Raw genomic sequence first — 6958 nt, 5'->3', positions numbered from 1 at the left:
TTTGCTGGTTAAGTAGAGATAAGAGTCTCCTGAACTTGTCTGCCCAGGCTGGCTTTGAACTTCAATCCTCAGATCACATCCTCCTGAGTAACTAGATTATAGGTATGAGTCCCCAGCTTTTTTATTTTTTCTTTTCAGTACTAGGATTTGAATTCAAGGTCCACACTTGCTAGGTAGACGTTCTACCACTTGAACTGTACCCTAGTTCTCTCTTCTTTCTCCCTTCCCCTTGGTGATCTTGTTTATTAGAACAAATGGAGAAAAATAAAAATGCCATTTAGCTGAAGAATTGTAAGTCACTTGCAAATCAACTCAGAGCGGAAGATTCCTTGATCAATTCTTTAATATCAAAAAGTGTGGGAGCTGAGAGTGTGGCCTAATGGTAGAGTGCTTGCCTAGCATGCACAAAGCCTTGGGTTTAATTCCTCAGTACCACATACACAGAAAAGGCTGAAAGTGGTGCAGTGACTCAAGTGGTAGAGCAGTAACCTTGAGAAAGCCCAAGGACAGTGCCTAGGCCCTGAGTTCAAGCCCCAGGACTGGCCAAAAAAAAAAAAAATAGGCTTCTCCTTCAATGTCTAATACATTTGAAGAGACAATTGCAGTCTCCAACTTTCTACACAGGATAAACTCTTTGTTTCAGCCAACTCTCAGAGGCAGCGCAACAAGTACAACACAGTCTCCCCGTACAAAGAGCATGGAATATTCAGTTTTGTTGATTTGTATATCTTTTCATACGTCTCCTCATCGGTTTCTATAGTGGTCATGGTTTCTTCCACATCTCCCAGTATCATAAATGTTGTTCATAAGCATCTAATCTGCCTCGTAGCTCTCGGTCATTCCTCATCTTCACATAAATACACTCAGCTAAGTCTGATGAGATCTAGGGGCTCCTCTGCAATATTGAGAGTTTGTAGCTAGTCCACATCCTCTGCCATATTTTTCAGTCCCCCTCTCTTTTGAAGAATTTTTTTTTTTTTTTTTTGGCCAGTCCTGGGCTTGAGCTCAGGGCCTGAGCACTGTCCTTGGATTTTCTCAAGGCTAGAGCCTCAGCACCACTTCCGGCTTTTTTCTATGTATGTGGTACCGAGGAATCGAACCCAGGTCTTCATGCATGCTAGGCAAGCACTTTAACCACTAGGCCAAACTCCCGGCCCCATCTTTTGAAGAATTTTAAGTAGTTGTATAAAGGGGATTCAAGCTACAAGTCAGATTATGAGTAAAATGCTTTTTTTCCCTTTTCTTTTTTTTTTTTTTTTTTTTTTTTTTTGCCAGTCCTGGGGCTTGAACTCTGTGCTAGGATACTGTGTCTGAGCTTCTTTTGCTTAAAGCTAGCATTCTACCACTTAAGCCACTTCTGGCTTTTTCTGTTTCTGTGATAGTGAGGAATCAAACCCAGGGCTTCACCCGTGCTAGGCGCACTCTACCACTAAGCCCCCTTCCCAGCCCGAGTACCATGCATCTTGGTCAGCGTCACCCCATCTTATTTGCTTGATTTGGGGGGCTTTTTGATATAGAGTCTCAAGACTAGCCTTGAACTTGTGATTCTTGCTTTAGCCTTCCAAGTGCTGGGACTATAGGTGTGCATAGGTGTGTACAGCCACGCCTGGCTTTGTCTCGGCAGCTTTATGAGATACAATTTACAAAGCTCACCTTTTTACAATGTAACAGGTTAATGGTTTTGTATTTACACAGTTGTGCAACCTTTACCATAACCTACTTTTAAGACATTTTCATTGTTCCAGAAGGAAATCTCATAATCTATTAGCGTTCACTGTATTTTCCCTCCCGCCCAACCCCAGGCAACCTCTAATGTACTTTCTGTCCCCATATAATTTCCTCCTCTAGATGTTTTTTTATAAATGGGGTTTTACAATATGAGTCTTTGTGACTGGCTTTTACTGAACGTGCTGTGATACTGTTTTAAAACCTACTTGAAGTATTTATATAACTACCAATTCAAATATAGTTCCAAGAATGCATTTTTATTATTGGTTTGCTTTTTAAGACAAAGCCTTACTATGGAACTACTAGGCTTCCCTTCAAACTCGTAATCTTCCTGCCATTGAGCTCAAGAAAGCATTTTATCGCAGTGGGATGCTGGTTTATGAGAGTAACCGCCCTGCTCATGTGCGTTCAGGCTATTTCTTGTCTTGTATTCTCATCTGCAGTCTCACTCCTTATAATCCAAAAATATTAAATGGTTCCACTTTATTGTTTGGTCATTAATCTCTTTTGGTACCTAATTTATCAGTTCAGCTGTATAGTCCTGTAGCTTGTGGAGGGAAAAGAATGGTATAGCATTCAGTGCTGGTCAGTACATGCTGCTCTGTGTAGGAACGTGTAATGGGCTGGGTCGGGGTGGGGTGGGGCTCCATGTCTGATGCTTCTGCACTCAGATACATCTTGTTTCTGGCGTCACTCAGGAGTTGTCTGATCATCATCTAGAAGAGAGGCTCCTGGAAGACAGCATCAATCTGTTAACCTGCATCCCCACCTGTGTCCCCCACTTCCTCACATCTCTCCACACACAAACACGTTGGTGGTGGTGTTTTGAGAACACATATATGCATACAGCGTATTTCGATATTTCAATTATACTCACAGCCTCGGTCACTCTCCTTTTTTTCCCCACTCCTATTCAGTTTTGTTTTGTTTTTTTTTTTTTTTGTCGTCAGTCCTGGGCTTGAGCTCAGGGCCTGAGCACTGTCCTTGGACTTTCTCAAGGCTAGAGCTCTACCACTTGAGCCTCAGCACCACTTCTGGCTTTTTTTCTATATATGTGGTACCGAGGAATCGAGCCCGGGTCTTCATGCATGCTAGGTGTGTGTGTGTGTGTGTGTGTGTGAGAGAGAGAGAGAGAGAGAGACAGAGAGAGAGAGAGAGAGACAGAGAGAGAGAGAGAGAGACAGAGAGAGAGAGAGAGAGAGAGAGAGAGAGAGAGAGAGAGATTTTGAGTGAATCAAAATAAAAGGATATTGAGAACTCTGGTCAGATTGCCAAACTTCCTAGTTAACCTAATCTATTCTCTTCCCACAGTATTAGAATACCTAACTCCCTGCTCCCCTGAATAAGAGTTCATTCACACAGAATGTCTTGTGCTCTTTTACATTCTAACATTTGCCTGTTAACCAGTTAGTTTAGCAATCAGGTGGCTCATGCCTGTAATTGTAGCTACTTAGGAAGCTGAGATCTGATGATCGTGGTTACAGCTTGTCTGGGCAGGAAAATCTGTGAGACTCTTATCTCCAATTAATCACCAAAAAGCTGAAAGCGGAGCCTGTGACCCAAGTAGTATAATACTATCCTTGAGCAAAAGAAGCTCAGGGACAGTGCCTAAGGCCTGAGTTCAAGTCCTAGGACTGTCCCAAAAAGAAAAGAAAAGGAAGGGATGGAGGGATAGAGGGAAGAGAGAGAGAGGAGGGGGGAGGGAGAGAGAGAGGAGCGGGGGAGCAGGGTTCATATCCCTGTGTATGGGCCACGAAAGGCCTGGCAGTGGGTGAGGTTGTGGTGTCTGGGGCCCAGCCTTGCACCATTTCCTGCTGTCCTTAGAAAGTTGCTACTTCCCATGCGGAACAAATGTGGGCATGTTGGGAGGGCAGTAGTTAGGTGGGTGAAGAAGGTGTCACATGACATTGGTTCTGGCTGTTGACTCTGATGCCTTTTGAAATCATCGGAGGAGACATCACTCTGGAAGTTTAAAGCAGAGCTGAGAAATGCTTCCAAGAAGTGTGATGCAGCCCCACCCCCACCCCCCGCCAGGGGCGGGCAGGCACCCACATGGTGGAGAACACTGCCTGAGTCACCCACTGGCTGCCAGCCCTGCCCCTCTCCACACACTTCCTGTCTGGGGAAGCCTGGTGAGGGCCCTGATGAGGACGCACTGGAAAGCCTGCCAGGGATGAGTGACAATGCTGCCGCCTCTTGCGACACTGCAGTCAGTCCTTGTCTGCACACATGCGCTGTGTCCTCTTGAGGTTTTAATAAGTATGTGGGACTGACAGGAAGTTGAGGCTGCGGAGTTTACCCCTGCCCTGTGGTGGAGCCAGTTAGGACCCTAGGCCCTGCCTTCTCTCACCGCAGCTGGCTGATCCCTTCATGCAGCCCAAGTTCCCCCAGCCCAGCCTCTCAAAAGAGGCTCCCCTTGCCGCCCTAGCAGACCCCAAACATTTTACAGATGCCTTTAATGACTGGGCATCTCAGAAGTCTTTCTGTGTTATCTTTCCCTCATGAGGCGGTTCCTTATTTTCTTGTTACCACCACACTTAACTCATACTTTCAACCTCAGGACTCCAGAAAGTTCAGAAGCCAGGGGCCAGTAGCTCACACCTATAATCCTGCTGACAATGTCCTTGAGAATCTTATTTTTTTTTCTTTTTTTGCTAGTCCTAGAACTTGAACTCAGGGCCTGAGCACTGTGCTTTGGTTTTCTCAAGGCTAGAGCTCTACCACTTGAGCCACAGCAGTACTTCTGCCTTTTTTCTATGTATGTGGTACCAAGAAATTGAACCAGGGTCTTCTTGCATGCTAGGCAAGCACTCTACCACTAGGCCAAACTCCTGGCCCCTGACCTTGAGAATCTTATCTCCAATTAACCTCCAAAAAATATGGAAGTGGAGCTGTAGCCCAAATGAGAGGGTACTAGCCTTGAGCAAAACAAACAAATGCAGGGACATTGCCCAAGCCCTGAGTTCAAACCCCAGCACTTGCTCCAAAAAAATAAAGTTTCAAACGAAAGAGGGGGCATTGGCTCTTCTCTTCCTTGTCTGTATTTCCCTTCCTCATTGGCTTCTAGGTCCTCTTCTTTTTACTCTTACTACTGCCTGAGCTCGGGCATTTCAGAGCTCCTTCCCTCTCCTCTCCCCCGCCCCCCTTATGTCCCCCAGGCACAATGGCTCACGCCTGTAACCCTAGCTACTCAGGAGGCTGACATCTGAGAATCACAGTTCGAAGCCAGCCCAGGCCCTAAAGACCATGAGACTCTTATCTCCAATTAAACACCAGAAAACTAGAAGTGGTGCTGTGGCTCAGGGGGTAGGGTGGTAGCCTTGAGCTGAAGAGCTCAAGAACAATGCCAGGCCCAGAGTCCAAGCCCCATGACCAACCAAAAATAAATAAATAAGAAGGGCTGGGAGTATGGCCTAGTGGTAGAGTGCTTGCCTAGCATGTTTGATGCCTTGGATTCAGTTCCTTGGTACCACATACACAGAAAAATCCTGAAGTAGTGCTATAGATCAAATGGTAAAGTGCTCGTCTTGAGCAAAAGAAGCTTAGGGACAGTGCCCAGGCACTAGTTGAAGCCCCAAGACTGGCAAAAAAAAAAAAGTGGTTAAAGAGCCAGAGGTGTTCGAGTGGCAGAGCATCTGCTCAGCAAGCATAAAGGCCTTAGTTCAAACCTCAGTACTGAAAAAAAAAAAAAAAAAAAAGGTTAAGAGCTGTGGCATTAGACCCCAGTTCATGTTCAGGCTCTGTGACCCTACCTCAGTCATCTTTGGAAATTTTTCTTAAATTTCTGAGCCTTAAATTGAACCCAACAGTGGTACACACCTTAGAACTACTATAACAAAATACCAAAGGCTAGGTGATTTATAAACTACATGAAGTTATTTCTTACAGCTCTGAGGCTGAGAAGCCCAGGATTAAAACACTGGTGGATTCAGTGCCTGTGAGGGCTGTTCTTTGCCCTTGTTCCCAAGGGGACAAATACTGTATCTGTATGGTCGAAGGGATGCCAGCATCAAGTGAGGTGGCCAGCTATGCCAGCCCTTTTAAGAGCACTAGCCCTGTGACGGGCGTGGCCTCTCAAAGGCCTTGCTTCCTAACCCTGGGGACTAAGTTCTACATGGGTCTGGGAGGGTCACAGCCTTCTGACCACGTGAGAGAATCAGGAGAACTGAATGAAGAAGTGCCCACAGGCCCGACTCTTTGTAGACACTCCCTACACATTAGTTGTCTGTATTCTAAATGACCAGCTTCCAGTGTGGACAGGCACTGGGCACACAGGTGCCCCTGGAACTGTGTGACAAGGGGGTGCTGAGAAGGAACCCCAGCAACCTGGCCTTTTCCTCACACTTTCCCTAGATCTGTGAACCTGAATTGGACCTTGAGAGTCTACCAGTGGGAGAGGTAAGCCGGCCAGCAGTGACTGGGGGCCCGGCTGGAGCCTGTGTCTGGTGCAGGGCTCCTGCCTCCTAGAGCTCTCTCATCACACTGCAACCCGAGAAGTTTCCAGAGCCACAGCACTGCCCCAGGGGGCCTGGCACCCTTACTTACCTCCCAGCAGGAGCAGGGCAAGGTAGGCCAGGAAAGCTTGGGAAACAGGTGAGCTATTAAGGTCAGGGTTTTCTTGGTTCTAGAAAGTTCTCAGTCATTACTCTGGCTCTCAGGCCTCTCTTCGGACCTCTGCAGTTGCTCTTAGATGTGTGTTGACCATTTTGACACCCAAGTCTTCGCTTTGCCCCTTAAACTCGCGGCTTTCTTGCGTTATGCCTAAAATGGTTTTCTTATTCCTAATCCTTGGGTTGCTGTTTCCCGCGAGGCAGTGCCTGTGCCCTAGGTGGCTTCTGTCCTCGCTGGTGTGTGACTTTGGGCTGTGAGCCCAGCCATAGGAAGCATTTGACTTCCTGGGCGAGTCTCATGCCCGGGGTGGGAAAGGCCCCCCGCAGCAGTTTGTTTGCTTCTGGTTCGGCTGTGTTAGTCAGCTCTCCACAGCCGTGGTGAAGCACCTGAGGGAAGCGACTCATAAGGTGGTAAAGTTGACTTTGAGTCACAGTTTGGGAGGTCCTAGTCTGTGAGCACTCGGTGTGCTTTGGGGTCTGTGGCAAGGCAGCTCGCCGCGGTAGGAGCCTGTGGAACATGGCCCAGGGAGGCACTCAGGACGTGTCTGCAGTGCTCCCAGGAGGTAGTCGGAGTTGTACATTGAGCTGGCCCACATCCAGAAGGCCTTGGAAGCCACATC

General features: G+C 47.2%; 1 pseudogene; it reads right to left on the bottom strand.

Moving 5' to 3' along the window:
* Positions 1 to 639: 639 nt before the first annotated feature.
* On the bottom strand, positions 640 to 938 carry LOC150047789 (U6 snRNA-associated Sm-like protein LSm3 pseudogene; annotated as a pseudogene).
* Between the last annotated feature and the right edge of the window lie 6020 nt (positions 939 to 6958).

Source organism: Megascapheus bottae, chromosome 22, assembly GCF_031878675.1.
Source record: "Megascapheus bottae isolate mThoBot1 chromosome 22, mThoBot2.hap1, whole genome shotgun sequence".
Lineage (NCBI taxonomy): Eukaryota > Metazoa > Chordata > Mammalia > Rodentia > Geomyidae > Megascapheus > Megascapheus bottae.
Note: the sequence above shows the minus strand (reverse complement) of the source record. Positions and strands in the feature narration are given on the sequence as shown.